This window comes from Austrofundulus limnaeus, unplaced genomic scaffold, assembly GCF_001266775.1.
Source record: "Austrofundulus limnaeus strain Quisiro unplaced genomic scaffold, Austrofundulus_limnaeus-1.0 Scaffold220, whole genome shotgun sequence".
Lineage (NCBI taxonomy): Eukaryota > Metazoa > Chordata > Actinopteri > Cyprinodontiformes > Rivulidae > Austrofundulus > Austrofundulus limnaeus.
This window is the reverse complement of record NW_013952622.1, coordinates 584,362-585,351: the sequence shown is the minus strand read 5'-3', so window position 1 is coordinate 585,351 and position 990 is coordinate 584,362.

Genomic DNA, 990 nt, shown 5'->3' with positions numbered 1-990 from the left:
ACCAGACCACGCAGTTTCACTTTGTTTATTCCCGTATCTCTGCCTGGTGGAATATTTTCACAACATCTCCTTTTCAGGCTGTGCCCGACTGGGCTCCATGGGTGAAAGCCCAGCCACCAGGCGCTTGCCAACATGCCCCACCTCCAGGCCTAGCTCCAGAGTGGGGCCCCAGTGACCTGCATCCAGGCGAGGAAACACTGTATCCATCATTGTGACTCGTCATGAGGGTTCTTTGGGCTGCGCTTTGTCCAATCCATCAACTAGGACCTTTTTGCCTTGGGTGACCCTACTGGGGGCATGAAGCCCTTGACAACATAGCTCTTAGGATCATTGGGACACTCAGACCTTTCCATCACGATAGCCCAGAGAGAGTTTTACTGTTTGTGTTTGGTCTTTTTTATTAGTATTTATTTATTTAATACTTATTTCTGCAGTGTTTTTTTTAATAAATGCTTGTATGTATTTGTATATTTTTTTAATAAATGCGTGGGCGGCCAGTTTGCAGCAAAGCCAGTTTTGCTGCCTTTGCCTAGGAGGAAGTATACACAAGTAATGCATTTTCTCAGTCAATCAATCCAAGACCCATCCACGGGCAGCATTCTGGTGATGTCAGAATCGTGAGCGTCCTGCACTTGCTTCAACCTGGAACCATCGGAGAGGAGGTACAAACTGCCTGGTTGGATTCTAGAGACAGACTTTGGCTGAATTGCAGATCAGAACTGTAACAGGTGCGCAGTTTTTTTCCTGCTTGGCTCTTGGAGGAGTCGGATGCTTCTGCTCTTTCTCCCACACCTACCTCCTGTCCTGCTTCGCTGCTRTGCTAGATCAAGCCTTCCTCCTACCTATCACTCGACAACTGGAATTATGTATCTGGTCAACTGGTCTCTGAATGCAATTGACAACATCTTCTCAACTTTGAGATTAGAGCGTGGGGAGAGCTCTTGACCCACTGGAACGGTGGCCGCGGGGCGCGTTTCAGCCAGCTGGGTG